This window comes from Polyodon spathula, chromosome 10 (genome assembly GCF_017654505.1).
Source record: "Polyodon spathula isolate WHYD16114869_AA chromosome 10, ASM1765450v1, whole genome shotgun sequence".
Taxonomy (NCBI): domain Eukaryota; kingdom Metazoa; phylum Chordata; class Actinopteri; order Acipenseriformes; family Polyodontidae; genus Polyodon; species Polyodon spathula.
Genome location: NC_054543.1, coordinates 18,054,520 through 18,076,014, shown reverse-complemented (window position 1 = coordinate 18,076,014; position 21,495 = coordinate 18,054,520). Strand labels below are relative to the sequence as shown.

General features: G+C 39.2%; 1 protein-coding gene across 3 annotated transcripts in view; it reads right to left on the bottom strand.

The window, feature by feature from the left end:
• Positions 1-6,944, bottom strand: part of LOC121321885 (E3 ubiquitin-protein ligase MARCHF8-like) — a 103,534-nt gene extending 96,590 nt beyond the window's left edge. For all 3 annotated transcript variants that reach the window (XM_041261218.1, XM_041261216.1, XM_041261217.1), the window contains exon 1: positions 6,749-6,944. The gene's annotated coding sequence lies outside the window, so the exon portion shown is untranslated. The remainder of the gene's footprint in view (positions 1-6,748) is intronic.
• Between the last annotated feature and the right edge of the window lie 14,551 nt (positions 6,945-21,495).

Here is a 21,495-nt window from a genome sequence, read left to right as displayed (position 1 = left end):
ATCCATAGATATTCTTTCACACAGTACATATGCATAACTCTAGCCTGTATAACTACAGAATCATCTACAAAGAAAACACATCGGAAAAGAAAAACCTTATACTTGTATTAATATTTTCAGATCTTTGTATCAAGTAAAACTGGTGTATCATTAGCGTATAATGGGATATTTTGGTGGAGAATATGTTTTGCTTTATTGGTGGTTTTGAGCCAATCGGCAATAATATTCCACCATTCAGATGGTGCAGTAGAATACTCGTACCGATCCAGTCCTCTGGCAGACTGGTACACAGAACAGGTCAAAGAAGAGCAGGACGAGGGAAATAATGTGTCAGATATCAAAGTGGATAGGAGAATGGCAGTGGCAAAGCCAATTTGCTTGAGAATATTAAAAGTAGACCGGACATTTGCATCAAAGGATTTAAAAAATCTGGAATTGATCTGATGCAATCAGAAACCCAGAGGCAGTGTATATAAACTGTGCCTGCTACTGGACTGTTCTGTTTTATGTCAAGCATTTTTTAAATTTATGTTTTTAATTAAATAACAGCCTAAATGTCTGAAAGTCTGTAACAAAATGTTTGACTGTTATTGTCGATATGTTGTAGATACTGCTATTACTACTGAAGACACATAGTGCAGGTATCGCAAAGACCATAAACAAAACAAAATGTTCAAATAAATTAGCTCTGCACTGTATAAAACTGAGCTGATTTTGCCAGTGCTTGCTAGTCTATTAACCAGTTTGAAATGATTCTGAAGCAAATTAAAGCATTTTCGTTTCGCTTTTACATTGTTCAAGTTTTCACACATGGCAATACTGTCCTACAATTACATGACACTATGACCATTCCACTGTGTTATGTTGTGAATCTTAGCTAAGTTTTAACACTTACAGATAGTAAATGCTTATACCGACAAATACTGTAACCCATTAGAAGACCTCGTTGTTCTCCATGTTGCTACAGTGACACTGTAGATGCTAATGAGTTACTGTTTTAGCCACAGATTTCATTTAGAAAACATTTATTTGAATGTTTTTGGAATTACAAATATAAATAAAAAACATACATTGCATTTTTCTCTGTGAACGTGCTTGGTGAAAAACACCAATTCAGAAACTGTCAAAATCCCTCATGGTAGCAAATCCGCCGAATTTAATACCAGCCAAAATGTCCCATTATATATGTTATGTTGCCACCCCCTACAACATGTTTGATTGACATTTAGTGATGTAATTTCCTCCCAGCCCAAATTCAGACCAGCCTGAGGAGTGAAGTTGGACCAGATAATTGGGGCTCGAGTAATTTAAATACATGGAAACGGAGGTAGAGGTGGGGGCTCAACTCAAGCACATACCCAGGTTCTGTGGTTCCTGGAAAGGGTACACAGGTTGTGGATTTGTTGTTTTTCTTGATTTATAGCTATTGAATGTTTGAAATGCATTTGTTAACCAGGTTCTTGGAAAAAGAAAAATGCCAATCAATGGAATAAAATAGCACTAAATATTACTTGATTGGTATATATAGGGTTTGTTGTAATAAACTTGACTGTACTGTGTTTGTATTTTTAGCAGTATTAGCAATAAAAAGTATGTCTCTGCGAGCTTACATCATTTTTTTTTTATCCCACGATAAGAAAATTATTATCGATATCATATCAAAATATTGATATTGGTGCCCACCCCAAAATTTTACTATTAACATGTTTCTCAGTTGTGACTGAGATACATGAATGCCTCAACAAGTATCAATTGAATTCTTAAAAGGTGAATAGAAAAGTCGGTGTAAAGCACCAAAAATCAGATGCCCTAATTATGTTACAGGTTGAATATATACAGTATGCAACAATTTCCATTGCTTTTCAGCATGCCTAGTGCCTACAGTACAAGGTATCTAGTTCACACCAGATGGTCTTGTGGAAAGTTTTATTTTAAATAGTTTCAAACCTGTTATCACAGCTGCTTTGTTTTTTGTTAGCTCATTATATGATACACTGAGTATGTACAATTGTTGTTTTTCAACATGTCTACATTATCTCTTGTATCTAGTACCATGTCACAAGGTCTTTGTGGAAATACAATATGTATCTTACATCTGATAGGGCTTTTTTATTGTTAGTGACTTGTGTCAGAAAAGACCATCTAAAAAGTTACACCAAGTACTGTTTCCATAATGACATACAGTACAGTTCATAAATGTAAAAACAAACTAATGTGCCAAGCTTGATTTTGGAGCTGTGTCAACAACTCATAACTGGTTGCTAGCAATCTAGATTCTGGAAAGAAACCAACTGAATCCTATCCTTGTTACAAACAATTGTATGATCAAAATCCCCCCAGGACTACATAATAGTTAGTACCTTATCCAGGAGACTGCTAACAACCTTTGCCCATTCGATTATTTACAGAAGGTACAAATTCCATTATGAGACTACAGTATGACTTACAGTAACAGAAACTTCAACCAGGAAAGATCAGAGTCTTGTATTAAGTTTTTCTTGTTGCTTTAAGTACAGCGAGTCTGGAATCTGGAATTCTTTATAAACACATTTAAAAAATGACTGAACAGTTTCCCATTATTTGACTTTGATGTGACCCTATTATATGCTGTAAAATTCCAAATGTTACATGAAAATGGTGCCTTAATTTCAGGCATGGCCGGGCAGCATTTGATTTCACATCTTCTCGTTTCACCCTCACATTCACAGGGACTGTAGCCTTTCCAACGCACTGTGGTTGTTCTTGTGAAGCAGGCTTGTCTTAGTTACAAGGTCACTGACTCTGTTTCATGAAGGTACTACACACAAGTACTACAGACATGTACTGTATTTTTATTTTACTAAGAACAGCAGAGTACTTCTGTAGAATCCTCAGAGAAGACTGCCAACTTTGACCACCCAGAATGCAAACCTGCTCTCCACTGACTGTATGACACCCTGCACACCACATGGTCATGCCTTTACCTTTGTTTGTTTTTGTACGGTATCATTTTTACTGTACGTGTTTACTTTCATTTTCATGACTAAAGGTTTAATCATTAAATGACTTAATTAACATTGCAGTTAATTAACTTCAAGATTGAACAGATTGGACATTTAGCTAGTGTAAATCTGTGTCTGGTAGAGAAAGGCTTCATACACAGCCTTTAGAGGGATAAATGAATTTGCCTCATTTCAGATGAAAATTTGAAGCAGAAAAGTGATTTTATGTCTACTTTAATTGCAATTGTATAATGCTGTAACATTTTCAGAGCTATGGACCTGCAGATTTTTTTTTTTTTTTTTAATTAAACCCTGGGTGCAATTTAGATGCTACTATCATATGTAGCACCACATTCTACTCGTAATGAATAAGGCTTTAAAGAAAAAAATACGAGGGGTAACTGACAAGTTTTATTTGAATTTTAGCCTAACCCTTTACCCTGTAGAGGATGTGGGTCCTAAAATGTAAGTATTGCTGTAAGAACCTTAGGAACCAGTCTTCTAAGTCCTACCAATGGTCATTAAGCCCCCTTGAAATTAGAATTTTTGCTACCAAGTTTAGGCTGTAATTACTTGCATCGAGGAACTCCAAAAAGTCACTCAAAGATGTGTTTGGATAGATGTTGATGAGATCTACAAGCATCAAGAAAAATATTATGGTATCTGGTGATTTCTGAAGTTGCATTTGTCATGCATTCAAGCATTGCTTATGGCCACTTTGGTAACGATAAAGTGCCACATAGTTCTATCAAAATCCATAGTCCTATTTCTTCAGCTTTGCATTCTCTGAGGACTCTAGAGGAAAAAGTAACAGTATCTGCTTCCACTGGCACTAGTTTGGAGCCGAGGGGTTATGAACTTGCATGGGACTTGGGACTTCTTTATTACGATTGCACATTTGAAACTACTACTACTACTTTGTTGGGTTTTAAAAACTAAATTCATGTTTTTTCTTTAAAAAAAAAAAAAAAAAAAAAAGACCTCCTAAACTGAAGGCTTTCAGTTGTGCCTGAAACTAACTGACTGGCTAGCATGAGAATGCAGCAAATGGATTTTTCACAAATGGTTGGTCAGTCAATCAATTATCCCCCCCTAGGTAAGCACATAAACTTAGAAAAAAAAACTTTACTATCACTTTTTGGTTTTTAAAATCCAACTAAGTAAGATTTTGGTAGTTTCAAATGTGTCATCATAACAATGAAGTCCCAAGTCCCATATGCAAGTTCATAAACCCTCAGCTCCAAGCTAGTGCCATTGGAAGCCGACATTGTTACTTTTTCCTCTAGATCACCTCAGAGAATGCACAACTGAAGAAATAGCCAGTTTGGATAGAACTATATGGTACTTTAACCTTACCAAAGTAGCCATAAGCAATGCTTGAATGCTTGACAAATGCAACTTCAAAAACCTGCCAAAAATCCCAAATCCCCAGATACCAAATTATTTGGCTCAGATCTCGTCACTATCTATACGTACGGGCAACGGCACTGGTTGAGTTGGCATGGAATGACCTGGAACAATCTAAGTCCACAGTGTTTGCATTGAGTACAATAAAGATATCGAGTTACCAACAGCAACCTGGGATCATAACTAAACAGCTGCTTCTTTGGCCAAGCAGATAGGAGTTTCAAATCAGACTGGTCTCCTTATTACAGCAGCCACCCTGTAATATACAAAGCAGGCACTGCTTGGCCCAGCTTTCCAACACCAAGGGTCCATAAGAGTTCAGCTACAGCCACTAAGATCATGAGATATAAATTAACAACATCCATGTCATAAAACCAAGGAGTTGACATGCAAGCTAAAGGAGTAGCTCTTTCAAACAAGCTGGTACAGTAAGATGTCTATAGCACTCTCCTTATAAGCTTTACTCCTATTATGACACTTCATCATCCCTGAAAGTAAGGAATTTGAATTGAACGTGCAATAACACAAAGATAGCATATACATTCAAGTCTTTTTTTTTTCTTTTTAAGGTAAATTAATCTCATTGGTAAATTAGTCCCAATAACGTCAAAATAACGATAATGACATTGTTCCACTGTAATAATGGAACCATGTTAAAATAATGTTCTTGAATTCCTCTCCCTAGATTTACTGACTTAGGAGTTCCATTATTTCTTCATAACCAGCCACAGCAATGAATTCTTTAAGTATTATTCATCTGGGTAATTGCATTGCAACTATGATCTTTAATTAGTCAAACAATTAAGTTGCATATGGTTAAATCAAACGACCTAGAAGGAGCCCTTACTGTGCGAACCAAAGCCGTGATTGTTCTGTCAGTCTGTGTAATAACACTGTTTGTCTTGTGTTGTTTGTCTTCTCACAAAGAATACTAAACACGATGCAGAGCTGCAGCCGTAGGCCAGCGTAAAACCCGGACATCACCACTCACCTTTCCACTACAGGAACTGTCTTTGCACCACTAGCACTAAAATCATGCACTGTCGGAACTGTGTCTGTGTTTTGTGTTTTGTGTGGGTGAAAGAACTGGACTTTGGGTTATGGGTCAAACTCGTGGGATTATAAACAGGAGTGATACACGCCACTGTACCACTTCCAGCATTATTATTGTTTGTAGGTTTTGCCATAATCATTGATCAATCATAATCATTAATAAACACCCTTGCACCTGTAAATCATTCGTCTATGTGATTAATCCGCTCTGCACTGCACTCACCTGCACGTATTCACCACTTTGCTACAGAAAGGTTCTTCTATCTAGTCTGCTGTGGGAATAATAAGTGCCTTGCAGGCTTTTGACATCTAATTTGGCAGCCCATTAAATTGAAACAGACAGCTTCTGCTTTGTTTTTGTTTTTGTTTTTTTCTTTATAGCTTGAAGATATTATTTATACTGCAGTATAGTAGAAGTGAAATCAAGAGCATTCATATTTAGTCAACAAACATATATCGGGGCAAACAAACAGTGTTCAATAGGAAAACAAAGTTGTAACCAACTGCCTTTGGAATGTGAAACATCTGGAATATCAGCAAAACAATTACACACTAATACGGTAGTTAAGATACGAAAGAACTATATTACAAGTTCCACCAAGCACCCAAGTACTTTTCCCAGCCACTTTTGAGGTGTGACCGGGCAATAACTAACCGGGCAAGACTGCGAAAAGCTCGGTTATTCTATCGCTTCACAAACGGACAGACGCAGTAGTCAGAAAATGAGAAGGGGAACCCCGAGCGTGGGTAGTACGTTGTGCAAACAGTTCCGGCATATTACATTTAGATTTTTAAATATATATGTAGTGTTTTGAAAATAAACCGTACATTCGATGTACTGTAAATGCAGTTGCGTTTTTCAGTTCAACTAGTCAAACTGAATCCTATCTATGGCGTGAAAAATAAATGCTATTTAACTAGTGTTACAGTATTACTCAAACTTAGGGAGTGGTTACAACTTCTGAAACGACACATTATTAATACAACATTTGCAATTCACGAAATCGCCGTATAATGTTTTTGTTTGTTTGTTTGTTTGTTTGTTTTTTAAACGAGTTTATTACCCGTTCTCTTCCATACGAATAAAAGGTTGTCTGCATAGTTACATTATTGCAATTCCTCCCAATGCAACGACACAACGTTTGTATAGCACAGCTAGAACTGTCTCAAGAGCCCGAGATCAATGACAATACCGGACTATCACCACTCCTCGCTAAATTTCAAGCCATTGTCATTCTATTACATTTTTAATCACACGATTGTATCCAACATAAGATAAACCTTACTGGGTATTTGTCATCAGTTACCTTTTTTAATGAAGCCGGCGTAGGAAGGAGAGCTTCTTGCATCGATCGATGCACAAGTGTCTTCCTGACAGTCAAATATGGTTAGCCTTTTACACAGGAGCACAAATAAATTGTTGCGCTCACCCTTTTCTCAATAAATTAAATGGCGTTGTTTTGTTTATTTCCTAAACCTCCGCTGAACAGTACTGCGTCATGCTTCCGCGTTAGCTAAGGCATGCGCGCTGAGGTTAGTGTTCTTGGATAGATCATCTTATCAATCAATCAATCAATCAATCAGTCTTTATTTTATATAGAGCCTTTCATAGTGGGTCACCCTCACAAAGCGCTTTATAAGATGCAGTAACAACAAGAATGCGTATTGTGGGTTTTAACAAATGTGCCTGGATTCCAAGGTTAGCAGGTTAGACAAGTGGTTGGTTCTGTGAACTGACAGAGAGAAGGGTGGTCGGTGTGTTTCGACTGCAATTAATTACATTAGTGGAAAAGACAGTCTTAAAACTATAGTAACTTACAAGGCCCCTGGATCTTGGCAGGTCATTTTTGTTGGGTAGCATGATTAAGGAGTCTTGGACCATCACAGCTCACATCTTGTACAGTAGGGCTCAGTTGCTAATAACAGCAAATGTCAGATTCATATATATACATACACCTGACCAAAGTGTTGGATCCTATTATGGAAGACTAATTTAAATATATTTTATGTATTGTACAGTGTAATACACAATGCAATTAGAATTAGTATTTGATATTACTTTCCTTTCCTTTTTCAAAATAAATCTAAGTTCCATTGAGTTTCTTTATAAGCTGATAGACAGATGATCCTAAACAACTCATTTTGTCAAGAAAGTTAAAACAAATGCCGTTTTTTCGTTTCATTGCATTCTTTGGGATCACAAGGTCAGTGGTGAAATCATTATGGAAAAAGGGTCTGCTGATTTAAACAGACACAATCCCCAAAACTAATTTATTTGCAGTATTTCTGTGTTTCGGTATCATACATCTCTGAATCAGTGCCAAAATAAATAGGAAAAAAAAAAAATTTGAACCACTTTTGTTCATATAAAAAAGATATTTAATGGCAATGAAGGAACTCTAGAAATGTCAATGCTATCAATCTGTACTAAGGGTCTTGATAGTTTGACTACAGTGAGCGGTATGAATTATTGGTAGAATGAGAACCATATTTATTCTTCAATCCTTGTGTTCACATTGCTGTTTATGCTGGTTATGCTGGGAGTTTGGGAGCTGCTAGTTGCTCTAGTTGTTTGCCATAGACATATGATACACAGGCCAGATTAGTCCAAGTGTCTTTTCATTAGTAAACACCAGTGCCATCTAGTGCTCAGCTGTACAACAATACAAAAGGAATCTTAATCCAAAATATCTACTCACTGTGTATCTTAATGACAGGCACTTAAGAGCAGCTCCTGCGTATTAAAAAGCTCGCCATTTTTTAAATACTGAAAGAATACTTCATAAATTACATTAAAAACATTTCAACTAGAACTCTTCAATCTTTTCAAAGACTTCTAGTCAAAACTTTTTTCACTGAATTAAAAACCACTGAAAAACCATACAATTGAAGCTAGTTGCTGTTTAACGCCATACTTAAAGACCGTTATGTACTTCCTGTTTCATTTTACCTGGGGGTGAAATGGTTCCCACCCCTTCACTGGCTTTTTTTCCCTGGTCAGTAAGAAATCAGCTGCTTCCCCTATTGACTGACATTTAAGCCAGTAACATGGAATTGTTTTCTTAGCTACAATTACTTCACCACAACCAAATACATACATTTACTTTTGTTAGAAATAACTTTCACTAATAAAGCATTAATTCAGTTCGTGGAGCGTTTTATATGAACCATGCAGGTTTTGGTTCTTTGTTAGTTGAAGGGATTTTCTGTTTTGCCAGTGGGGAAGGCTCCTCGACTTGTATTGCAAGCTTTCTTTCTTCTTTGGAAAACAGACTGGCTTTATTTGGTTTGATGACGTGACATGGTAGTGCATGTTTACCTAATAGTGATTTATGCTTCTCATACCTGCCACCTGCAGAATAATACTGCATGCATCAAGCACTGCAATTCATTGGAATATTCTACAAGCTGTGCATATGATTATACGGTGTCTGACTCCTTTATTAGGGCATGACTTCAATGGCTTCTTTCCTGTCACTAACCAACCAGATGTTTCCATTTACGGCAATGCATTCAGTCTGTAACATGACCTGACACAGAAGACACTGCTGCAGTTAAATGATCTAGGAAGTGTAATATGAATCCTAAGATAAATTATAGAAACTGAGAACTGTCTTAAACCTGAAGTAGCACCATCATACTATAAAACGGCACATTTAATACCTATGCAAAACAGATGTGTCATTATTGTGTTTGCTACAGTGTGGTAGGGAGAGTCTCAACCCTAGCAAGTGAAATTACAGACTTGAGAATAAAAAGCTAGTAGATAGGGTTATAGCAATAGTATCTAAAATGGATGGGTTGCTTGCCCCACCTTGTTTGAACTTCTGCAAGCTTCTATAGTATTTCTGTGTACTAGAATTCCAGACTTTTAGTCTTTTTGAAGGGGAAATTATACCTACCGCTGGAGACTAGAAATACACAAGGGAGTGTAATTAATTACTTTTTATGTGTCTGCAAGTCCTGCTCATGTCGATGTGAGTCAGTGACTCAGATACTTTTTCTACTTAGCCAGCACTGTTGAATCTGAAGTCAGTTCCCTACACAGCTCAGCAATTCCCTACAACAGCTCAGGAGAACTAAAGTTTTGTGGGCATCCTCTACCCACAATTAAACCACTTCCCTTTTTACATCCAGAACCCGAGAGCGGATGTCAGCGAGCTACCGACCTCTCGAGATCCAGCCCTACAAGTGTCTGCTTGAGCTCACCAGGAGCCTAACCAGTAGGAGCCACTCTAGAGCTCAAACTGCCCCTGCCAGTTTTGCCACCATAAACCAATGGAATCCCCAGTAAAGGCCGCCGACTTCACACAGCCAAGACGCAAACCTGTGCTCTCCTGACTTGCCCTGCACACTACTCAACCTTGCTTTTACCAGGTGAGCCCCTCGGGGACCCCTTGGGCAGCTATAATATTAAATTAGGGTCTTCATCTTACACTATCCTGGCAGGTTGAAACTTTATGGAGATTCCTTTTTTTGCTTTGAAATGGATTTGGAGTAAACAATTGTACATCTTTTACCAGACACACATTGTTTTAACACAACGTTCATATTACAGTGAAGCTATTGATACTGATGGTCACATTTCTATTTGAGAACTCTTACCATAAAAAAAAAAAAAAAAATTTTTATATATATATATATATATATATATAATATATATATATATATATATAGATATATATATATATATATATTATATATATATATTATGTATGTGTCAAAAATAAAACTTCAGTGGAATCATAGGAGTAGCCTATTGGCAGAACTTGAGCACAGCATATTAACAAATTTATTTTGTGCCATGAAGGAATCTTAAAGGGGACAATTGACAAATAATTCACCCACATTTAACAGTCCTCAGAGATGAAAAACTTAAATACAAGAATGACAAGTAGAACACTTCAGTTGCATCAGCTTTTAACTCAGTACAATTGGAACGTTTCTTCAATACCATTCAAATATCTTACAAAACTCCCTTTTAAATGCAATGCATGTTTAATTAATAATACAGCTCTTATATGCGTGACACCTGAAATATTAACATAGCCCTGCCTTAATTACCACAGTGGGTGCTTTAAGCTTATGCAGATGTGAAGACTGAAATAGATAATGACATACAAAGTCATTCTAAATGACAAGAAGAATACACTACTTTAGTAAAATGTTAGAACAGGTATTTCAGATCCCTACCAATTTGCACTTTACATAGTTAAAACACATCCTCATAACTGCAACTTGGTTGTATGTTGAGGAAAATGCAAAGACACTGAGAGAACGCTTGATACAACAACATAGACACAGTAATTTACCATATAAAATCATAGCAAAGTGTAATGAAGCATAGTAAAAACAGGGTAAAGCATAAGTAAGCACTGTAAAGGAGAAAGAGGTATTGGATATAAAAACAACATGGTAAACTGTGGTAAATCCATAGTATAGCCATATAGAAAAGTACTGCAAAATGACTGTGCAAATATCACTGTAGACTTATATATAAGGGAAGAAGCAGATACATGATTGTTCTGAGTTGCATAAATAGTTGTAGCTGTTTGCCTGTTACACACACATTCTGCAGGCGTAGGCAGCTGACAGAGTAAGACCCTAGAATGTATTCACTGAAACATATGATCTCAGCAGAGATTTTGAAATCCAAATAGCTGCATCAGCAATCAGTGGCATCTTACTTCTCAGAAGGCAGTGGTGCTTAACACAACTGCTTGAGTAGGGTTTTTTGTGTCAACTTATGCAAAGAAGGCATATCGAAAATGTGAGAAGTAGTGGTAAAATATGATAACACAGGTTACACATGGGTCCTAAAGTGGAGTACAGGTGAGCTGGGAATAAGGTGAAATAAAATAAAGAAGGAGATAAAGAAGCAGAAAAATAAATATTAAAGTAAGGTTTTTAATTGGAGTAGTTCAAGTTATCAAAATAATTTCATATCTTACCATGTGTGCACTTCCATTCATTACTGTACTGTATATAAGTCTTATATCTGCAGATTTAAAAGAAATATATGTTATAGCAAATATGTTTTTATTTTAAAACATGACAGCTGACACTACGCTAGATTAAACCTTTCAGACCTGAATTATTTGTGTCAAGCTGAAGAATAAACTTCTTTTTTGAGTATGCATGAGAACAGGAGCCTCGTGAGGTTCCAACTTGATTTCCAATGGCATATGTTAACATACAGTGATAGTTAAGGCAGGACCTTGAGGTCACGGCAGCAATGTCTCTGGGACCAGAGCATCTTGCTGCAAAGCATGCCAGTCACTAGGGGAAGCAACTGCTTGGTTACTGACAGGAGAGAGGTGTATGGTCAAGACTGTGTGAAAGCAAGACTTGCAAACATATATTTCTTTAACCCAATGTTAAACATAACATCATTTATAAAATGAGAATTCATGCTTGCTTGCTGACTTCTGTTCTGGAGTTTCTGGGTGTAAATTAGCAATTGGCTTGGTTGTAGGATCTGAGAACACCCACTGAACTTCAGTTCTCCTGAGATGTGGTGAAGAATTGCAGCAGTTAGGGAATGTAAATGGGGAGAAAACGGGGTAAAATAATTGGACACGCTAAATTAAAAATAAATAAACAAATACATGCCCCATTTCACTCATTATGATTGACTCAGAGACGAGATTCTTGCAAGTCTACTTGAAAAAAACTGTTAATTTAATAACCTTAGTCCCTTTCCTCTTTTGGGCACTGTCCCAGCTTCCCACTACTGCAACTCCCTCCTGGCCGGCCTTCCTACTTCTCCTACCCTTCTGCTTCAGTTCATCCAAAACTCTGCTGATCACCTTGTCTTTTCCCTTCCTCGGTTCTCCCACGCTACAACGCGGCTCTGCTCTCTGCACTGGCTCCCTATCCCACTCTTACATGTAATCATTTACTGTATTCTCTATGTTTTGCTCTTATTTGAATTGGATCTTTTGCTACTGATTTTATTGTACTTTACATCTGCTCTTATCTGTAATGTGATATTCTGAAATGTGATATTTTACAATGTGATATTTTGTAATGTGATATTTTGTAACAATAGTAAGTCGCCCTGGATATTCACACCAATCCACTTTAGACAAAATGCCTGCCTCTTCTAAACATTTGAGATGAGCTTCCACTTTGAGACGTATAGCGTAGGGCACGGGGAAGTGCTTAGTGAAACCTTGGCTGAGCATTGTTCTGAAGCACAATCTTTGCTTTCCAGTGCTTTGGGGTACCAATGCTATCTTCGAAGACTTGTGCTGACTGGTTTAACAAATCAGACAGTTTATCCTTTGAAAAACTGTTACTGAGTTCTGGTGCCACCTGTAGGACTTTAATGGAATGCCAGTCTAGCTGAATTTTCCTCAGCTGTTCATGGGCAAACAAAGCTGGTCCCCCATGTTTAATTGCATACAAACCTAACAGGTACTTGGCATTGTGGTGTGTCACATTTACGGAAATCCTGCCTACGGGGATATCTTTTTTCTTGTATATGTTTTCAGCAATACTGAAGTCGGCTGCAATTTTAAATTTGGGAAACGTTCCATGTACGCTTTGTGAGAAATGACTGATAAGGCAGACCCAGTGTCTAACTCCATTTTAAGTGTCACTCTCTCAAATTGTGGTGTAACCCACATTATTTTGCGATCTGCTAAGCTAGCCCTCCTCAACTGAATCTGCATCTGTTTGTGTGACGTGGTGGCAGGGGTGTCTCTTCTTTTCCATGTCTGTGGTCGTTTTGCGTTAGCAGCTGCCTTAGACATTATCTGAATATGGCCTCACTTGTTACACTGTCTGCACTCTTTGTCTTTAAATCAGGAGCAGTTACCCCTGAAACTAGTGCCTAGAACTAATGGTGCAAAATACATTCATTAAAGTAACCCATTCCATATCCTAGGTAACCCACTCCATACTCTCACCAATTTGTGTGAAGAAGTGTCTCGTACGTCGGCCCTAAGTCAGTATCAATTTAATTTTCAGTGTCTTCTGGTCCTGACTTCTGTGCTGCACTTTTTTTTTTTTTATTAGAGTTAACTTTGTCAACTCCTTTTAAGATTGTAAAGACTTTGAACAAGCCCCCCCCCCAATTCTTCTTTGGTTTACACTAAACAGATTCAGTTATTTAAGTCTTCACAGCTGATTCCTTTAAGCCCTGGGATTAGTCTGTTTGCTTTTTGATTGCTTTCCTATAAAACACTCATTAAAGACATCTCTGGAAGAAGTCAGTGCCTAATCCTAAATGGGGGAGGGCCAGTCCAGGTAGACTTGTGTTCCAGTAAGGCCAACCAATAGCCACTTTAGTAAGGAATAAGGGCAGTTGTACACTATGTCCTGCAGTGAGCACCGGAGAAAAGGCACCGCCTATCCAACGAGAATCAATAAAACACAATCGGCCTCTGTTAAGTAAAAATAAAAAATCAAATTCATTGTTTCAGCTGGTCTTCTTTAAGGTGTAATAAATTATTCTATTTGACAAGAAATCCTCTAAAATGTTCTGTCCTTTAAATGCCTGCTCCTATCATTATCACTACAATAACTGCTTAGTGCAATAATTGCAGGAAACACATTTGTTTCCTGTTATTAGTAAAGGCAAAGCTGACATCCATATCAAACCCTATTTCAGTTTACAATTGCAGTAGTCTAAGAAGTCTACCTGTTTAGCATTAGAAGATGGTTAATTGTTATGGATATAAAGTTATTGGAAGGATGAACATTTGGTACACATCTTAACTTTATGATCTGTCCATGATGTGAAAACATTACGGCATATTACCTCTCAAAAACACACAATTCTACCAAGTTCCCTTTCAAGTGGAATGACAACCATTACCGAATGTGAAGATCCCTCTCTGACCGTAAATCACTGAGCATATATAAAAAAGCTGTCAGGGCCCTGCTGAGAGAAAGAAGTCCCTCCCACCTCCTGCTGAAGAGTGTCGTCCTCAGAGTAGCATATCACCATTTTCTCTCTCACTCCACTGAGACTGGTCATAGATTGCCTCATGCTTTCTTCTGGAATTTGACTGATTTTGTATGGTTTCGACCTACAAAATTCATACAAACGGTAATCTACACCTTTGAGTGTTTAGAGACTGCTCATTGCCTGAGTCTCTCGTCAGTAGTCACTACTGATTAGAGTTGGTTTCGACCCCTCTATTGAGATTGGCAAGCAGCCATTACTCTCTTTCACTACCTCGTGTAGTTTAATTTACCGTTGACAGAGCTATAGTGGTGTGGTGACTCGACTACATCAGCACGGCACCCATCGCGCTCTTCCTCAGCACCGAACTCGGCGCCGATAGACTCAGCACCGACCTCGGCACCGATAGACGAAGCACCGACTACTCGGTTCTGACCACACTTCCTCTGCGTCAACGCCGATACACTCACCACTGATTGACAGCCCAACTCTGTCCATGCGCTTTTTGTCACCGTCACCGATCGGTGCACCCACGACGCTGATATTGACGCTGATTACTCAATTGACTGACTGACGCCAATTGCTAACAAGCTTGGCACTGATGAGTTGCTTTGCACCGACGCCTCGCGCCATGGCAGTACACTCCACAGGTTCCTCCGCTGGGTTCCACCAGTGCGCGACAAAGCTCCCCAGGCAGGATGAACATTCCTCCTGCACCAGATGCCTAGGGCCAGACCACATGGCCAGGGCACTGGCGGGTGAGTTGGACTGCTCTCCCTGCCAAAAGTTCTCTAAACGAACAAAGCGCAGGAGGGCAGCACTATTCTCCTTCAACAGGAGATCGCAAATCTTCAACAGAAGAACGCTGTGCACTTGGTAAACCCAAGCGATGCCTTCAGCGGCTTCTACTCCAGGTACTTCCTGGTGCCAAACAGTGACAGCGGTTTCAGACCTATTCTGGACCTTAGGGTCCTCAACATGTTCCTCAAACAAAGGAAGTTCAACATGTTGACAGCACAGCGTATCCTCCAGTCCGTCCAGCCGGATGACTGGTTCACATCGATCGACCTGCAAGACGTCTACTTCCATGTCCCTATCCATCCCGCGCACAGAAAATATCTCCACTTTGCCTTTCAAGGCAACACGTACAAATTCTGCGTGCTGCCATTTCGCCTCTCGCTGGTGCCCTGCACATTTTCAAAGTGCATGGATGCAGACTGGCTCCACTCAGACTGTAGGGTATTCTTATCTTGAACTGCCTGGACCATTGGCTAGTTTGTGCGTGTTCCAAAGCAACCAACGAGGCACACAACAGACAGGTCATAGATCATGTGACGAAGTTAAGGCTCTCCATACATCAACAGAAGAGCAACTTCATACCGTCTCAGTCCACAGTGTTCCTGGGGATCAAACTGAACTCTGTGAGCATGCTTGCCTCACTGTCGGAAGACAGGATTCGGTCGTTGGAAGTTACACTCTCCCAGTTCAGAGAGGATGCTCTTCTACAGGTCAGAATATTTCAAAGGTTGTTGGGGCTGATGGCAGCCTCCTCGAGAATCCTTCCCTTAGGGCTGCTGAGAATGCTCCCGCTTCAAGCCTGGGTAAATACGCTCAAGTTGCATCCGGTCCGCAATCGATACCGGCTGGTGCGAGTGTCCAGACAATGCTGGAAGACACTGGAGTGGTGGCTCTGTCCCGTCAATCTGTGCCTCGGATCTTCCCTCACAGAAGGGAAGTTGTCACTACGGATGCCTCCAGCCTGGGCTGGGTAGCGGTCTGGAATGGGAGGGGAATAAGAGGTCAGTTGAAGGGACATTGGCAGCAAGCAGTAGCTCTTTTTCACCAGCAGTTAGTGCACAAATATGTACTGGTCCGGACAGACAACACGACAGTGGTAGCCTACATAAACCACCAAGGCGGCCTGCGCTCGCTGGACCTTTAGGCCTTCTCCTGTCCTGGACACACAGACACTTGCGTTCTATCAGGGTGGTTAACCTCCCTGGTGTGGACAACAGGGCAGCAGACCTCCTGTCCAGAGGAGCTCCAGACAGCTCAGAGTGGAGACTGCATCCTCAGGTGAAAACAGATTTGGGAGAGGTTTCATATAGCACAAGTTGACCTCTTCACCACTGTAGAGTCCACTCATTGCCCCCTATGGTTCTCTATGGAGAGAGAAGGGGGCCCCTTGGCAATAGACATGCTAGCTCACCCCTGGCCACCGATCCTGTGACCTGCCCTATTGAGACAATTCTAACCTCCTTACAACACCTGTTTGATGCGGGCAAATCCGCATCCACTCAGAAGGTCTACTTGGCAGCAATATCGGTGTCCCACGATAAAATTTACTCTGTGTCCCCTGGGGCACACTTCCTGGCAGTGAGATTTCTTAAAGGAGCTCGGAGGCTTCGTCCTCCGATGAAAAGCATAGTCCCTAAGTGGGATCTGGAGCTAGTGTTGGGGGTCCTCACAGGTAGCATTAAGAACAAACCCAGCCTTTTGTCAAAGGCCTCATCATTCCATATTAACCAACCAGTGGTTTTGGAAACTTTCAGACCTAGCACGAGTCAGAGGAGGACCGTAGCACATGCTTTGCCCGGTCCAGGCTCTGGAGACAGTCAGAACAAATGTTTGCTATGGGTCCTGCTCTAGAGGTCAAGCCCTATTGAAGCAACGTCTAGCGCACTGGGTGGCAGATGCCATACACTTGGTGTATGAACAGACGGACTCACCCATGCCGTGACATTGTGGGCTCTCTTTCATTGTGACTCCTTGGATGAGCTTTGCAATGCTGCTACATGGACATGTAGTCATACATTTGAGTGTTTTTACCATCTTGATGTTGCAAACCGAATGAGACCCACTCTGGCCTCTAGGGTGTTGCAGGCGACATGCCCTTAGGCATCATGTGGGCTCTGAGGCTATCGCCGTGAGGCTGTACTGTCGGTAATCTGGAGCCATGACAGCTTTTGTACAGCTTCCCATTCGGTAATGGTTGCCATTCCACTTGAAAGGGAACGTTAGGTTATTACCATAACCCTGCTTCCCTGAAAAGAATGACAACCATTACCTTTCGACTTAGAAAGAAAATGGTGATATCCTACTGTGAGGACGACCCTCTTCAGCAGGAGGTGGGAGGGACTTCCTCCTCACAGCAGGGCCCTGATAGGGCAGCTTTTTTTAGATATGCTCAGTGACTGACAGTCAGAGAAGCTCTTCCCATTCAGTAATTATTGTCATTCTTTTCAGGGAACCAGGGTTATGGTAATAACCTGACGTTTCTGGTCCTTGTTATTATGTTAATTTAAAGAAAAAAATGTATAAAATAAAAAAATTCTAGCTATCTACAAAAATCTAGTAAAACAAAATACAGCTGCAAATTCATTCCACGCCACATCATATGCGACTTACAACTGACCTCTAAACCTCACCCCTACACCTAAACCTTACCCCTACACCTAAACCCCCCTACCCCAGTTACTGTACTATTATTTCAACACAAATTATGTTACTCTAATTTCAACACCGTTTCTTTTGCACCCTCCGGTGGCCTCTGGTGGCTACTACATCCGATTCTCACGGCCATGAACTAAAAGGTAAGTTTATTAAACATAAATAAATTCATAATTTCTGTATTTTCCTCACTTTATATGTCTTAAAATGACCCAGTAAAGCTTAATGAGCAAAACTTTGGCAGAATTTTCTATTTTTGAGCGTGTACATGGTTGCTATCCTTACATGACGGATTTAAGATTGAATATTTATTTTTTTTATTTGCGATTTCACTTATCTTTACCAATATATCTGCACACTTTACACCTGCTGTTACAGGTTGCAATGTCCTTTAATGTATCTATGACCCCTTTATGTTTACTGTGGACTAAAATGTTAGCTACATGTTTGTTCTTCTAAAGGCTACCATTGCTGTGCTTTTGGAAACATATATATATATCCTTATTAGTGAAGCCATAATGGTAGCTTAGCAGCAGGCTAGCTTAGTAGCAGCAGCTGCCTCTTGGGCTGGAATCCAATCGCTGCTTTGTGATGAGGCCAGTTAGCAGGTTCCAGAGACAGCAGGGAGAGATCAGCTATTGCAGAGGTAGGCTGTGTGTGTGTCTCTGATGAGAAAGAGCAGGAAATCAACACAGTCCTTCACTGTCCCTTATGCAGCTAGCTGCCAGTCAGGGGTGAGACCATCGTAGTTACTAAGAGAAGAGTACACTATTGAAAAGCACTGATGTTGAATAAAAGGAGGCTCCAAGGTGAATTGTCCATATAAAAGACTGATGTAGATATCATATACAAGGAATAGAAACAGCTGACACTCCTGGCAGCAGTCAGTAGCAGTAACCTAATTAGCAGTTGCAATGATCGCTTTAGTAACTTTAATGGTCATTCTGCCCCTGGTGATGTATTTCCATGCTTGCTAGAAGAACCTAGATTCCTGCAGTTGCCCAGTCAAGTAGTATGTGATAGTGGCACCTGTTCCTAATCTACTTATCCTGGAGCAATGGCATGTTTGTCAGACCAAAGTAATGGAACATAAGAACATTTAAGAGCAAGAGAAGGCCATTCGGCCCATCTAAGCTCGCCCGGTCCGTAGTAGCTGATTGATCTCAGAACTTTATGAGGTATTGACAAAATAAATTTGAGAAGATATGCTGTATTGTTGTAACTCTGAAGTTATGTTGTTGTAACAGAAATTGACTCAAGATGTCAGTGGCATGGTCGTTATCCTATAGCGACTTTTAAAAAGTACCACAATGACAACCGTGATCAAAATAACTGACAAGTTATGCAGTATTTTTGCACTGTATGTTTGCTGTTTTCCTATGGTTTTTTTTCCCCATGGTTATACTATGCATTTACCATAGCTTACCCTCGTTTGGCATGTTTATTAATATGCTTAACCATACCCCACTGGTCTTTAAAATGATTACCTGTGCTTTACCATGCTTTCACTATGCTTTATTCAACTTTGCTATGCTTTTACTATGGTAAAGGGTTAGCATTAAATAACTGTGCACGGTTATCAGTTTTTGTTTCTGCAGATCCAAATCCATTTTATTTGGAATCAAAATATCTTTGTTTGCTTTGTTTATTGTATGTATTTCTGTTTTCTTACAATGTTCTTTCCTAGCTAACTGCTTATTGAATTAAGAAGTAAAATCATATGTTTTTACTTTCTCCACCTACAACACTGTGGGCCTGAACTTCACAGACAAAGGCACAATTTAACAATACAATAATCTTTAAGAGAAATTAACTTCAATTGTTAATTACTTTTTTTCTTTACATCATTTTTATATTTCAAGGCGGTTGTAGGTTTCCTTAAAAAAAAAAAAAAAAACAGTGCACATTTGCTGTGGTTACTTTTATAAGGGTTATGTTGCTCCAGTAATTATAATTTTTTGCTAAATCTGCCTTGAGGTGCTTCAAGCTTGTCTGGAGAATACTAAGTGCCAAGACTGAACAGCCTTCCTTGTTCCATTCAAATCATGTGACACTGTGACCTTTCAACTCTGCCAGTCCCAGACAATCTCAAAGCAAGCTAAGTCAGGTTAAAAAGGAATATTTAGAAAAAAATCAAGATAACTCTGAGCAACAGAGCCTATAGCCACTGAGAAAATTTGTAAAAAAACATAAAACAGTAAGGGAAGTGTAAAAAATTAGTGTAAAATGGCATATGAAACAACTTACTGTTTCATGATATGAAACTAACAGGAAGCTACTCTGAACAGCCATTTAGCAACTGCAAACAAAAATGTTTCTTGTTTTTGTTGAAATAGCTTTATTAATCTTGCAAAATTAGTCTTGGTCTTTCAAAATAAGCTTCTCTTATATTTCTATTTTTTGCTAATGATTCAATAAAAACAATCTACCTGTGAATGGGATCGAGAAAACTGGCAGTAATCATTAGATATCCTTAGAAACAGAAGGAACATTTCCATGGAAACACTTGCCTCTCCAGCAAGTATTAGGACAGTATTGCTACAACAGGAGTCCATTACTTGGCATTTTTAGTCCAGTTGTACACTGCAGTATTAAAAGTGTTCTGTAAAGTATATTAAAGCATATGCAAGCAGTGTAAATCATAGTGTAATCATAGGCAACTTAGAGCTAGTAGTTTCAATTAAAATTATTTGATAATTTTTTTAGTAATAAACGTGAAAGAAGCATGTTGAAGTAATTGTCAACACTTTATATTGTATAGTTCAGAAGAACTTGGCAGTGAAGAAGTTACCGCTGTTGTAATTACTTTATTTTATGACTTTTGAAGGTTTTGTTCAAGCAAACATATAACAACAGTAGAGCATGATTGTGAGTGGGCACAACAGTGTGGTTTAATGGTCAGAGCTAAGGAAATGCTGAATCCACTTCTGGCTCACTAAGGGTGATCTTAGTAGCTTGATCTCAAAACTCTGGATTAAAGGACCTAATGATTCAGTATCACTATCTCACCACTCTCTATGTAAAGAAGACTACTATGTCTTAAGTCTAGCTCCATTTAATTTCCAACTTCAGTCACTCCACCTGCATATAAGCCTGGCTCTCTCATAGCTTTTTCAAGCCAAATACTTTCATTATCCTGATAACATTTAATGTTACACAACCCCATAGAGTTGCTATTTTTAAGATGTTAATCTTAAATACACTAAAACTAATGTGCATAAAAAATTAATAAATCTTGATGTACAGTAATTATTACATTCACAGGTTTTAATACTGTTGCTGCAACACTGTATCAAACAACTGCAAGCGTTTTCTGAAAGCAAGTGTGCAGGGGCTTCAAACCCACAGCTAGAAGTCTGGTGTGTATTTGCAACAAGAAATGTGTGTTTTCAGCTCATTGCTTCGTAGTCCACTGATTAAAGAAAGGGGCTTGTTACCAGAAGGTTCCCAGTTCAATCCCAGCACAGCCACTGACTCACTGTGTGTGACCCCTAACAAGTCACTTAACCTCCTTGTACATAAAACCAAGGTCCTATTGTAAGTGACTCTGCAGCAGCAGTTATGATGAACAGTTCACCCCTAGTCTCTGCAAGTCACTTTGGATAAAAGAAGTGTCTGCTAAATGATTAAATAATAATAATGTTGTTTCAAATACAGTGTCACAAGCACAAAAATTATTATTTTTTGTTT